The following is a 906-nucleotide window of genomic DNA, read 5'->3' on the forward strand; positions in this document are numbered from 1 at the left end:
CTTCAGAAGTCCAAGATATGATATACTTCTAAAATAAATTTGATTTTTCATATTTAAGTAGAACAGTCACAGGTTTGGAAGAGTAAACAAGCTTTAGTTGTAAAAGGTACAACATTTAATGATATTTATAAGACAATGTAATGCTATATTCCTATGTAGGGTAGCGAGTTAAAATGTCATGGCTCTTCATAAGTGTAAGGTGATAAGGAAATTTATTTTTCTATTTATATATACACTCATTTGTCTGTAATTGCTATTGTATTACCTGTATAAGGTAGTGAAAATATTATGGTACAATATTTGTGCCATCCTTTTGTAAACCTCTTAATCACTAGTGTAAGACATTCCCATATAGTAAATTGGTATGTAAAACAAAGTCTCTATTGGCATTTATTTAATCCATCTTAAGCGGGGTCTGGAACTCGGCTTTTTTTAGTCCCTTTTGAAGTGGAATACAGCAAACCATATAAAGTTCACTGATGAATTTTCTGTGACAGGGAGAAAGAGTACAAAGAATTAAGATTGATTGATGTGTTTCTTTAATGGTAAGTTGTGTTTATTATTAATGTTTTATGAATGCTTCATTAATTATACACAAAAAGAAATGTTGGCTGTTGAGCATGAAAAAGTTATGACAAAATACATTTCTAACCAACTTCCCCTACTACATGATTGCCCACAAAGATCTTAAAAGATAATGTAATACTGCTTTCATGATACTGATGACTTTTCTTAAAGTCTGAGGTCAATTTCTAAATGCATTATTTTTTCCTATAATACAGACAGGAGAACCTGTGATGATTGGAGCTTAATACTATGTTTGTTGGTAAAGGAATCTATGAAAGAAAATGGGATTGATTAGCTTACTTGTGTTATGTAGAATACTAATGTATGTTTCCTTGTTCT

General features: G+C 30.5%; 1 long non-coding RNA gene across 1 annotated transcript in view; it reads right to left on the reverse strand.

The window, feature by feature from the left end:
* Positions 1-379: 379 nt before the first annotated feature.
* The window catches only part of LOC119585088, a 15,343-nt gene continuing 14,816 nt past the window's right edge, over positions 380-906 (reverse strand). The window contains exon 3 of the long non-coding RNA XR_005229867.1: positions 380-488. This is a non-coding gene — a long non-coding RNA (uncharacterized LOC119585088). The remainder of the gene's footprint in view (positions 489-906) is intronic.

Source organism: Penaeus monodon, chromosome 19 (genome assembly GCF_015228065.2).
Source record: "Penaeus monodon isolate SGIC_2016 chromosome 19, NSTDA_Pmon_1, whole genome shotgun sequence".
Classification (NCBI taxonomy): domain Eukaryota; kingdom Metazoa; phylum Arthropoda; class Malacostraca; order Decapoda; family Penaeidae; genus Penaeus; species Penaeus monodon.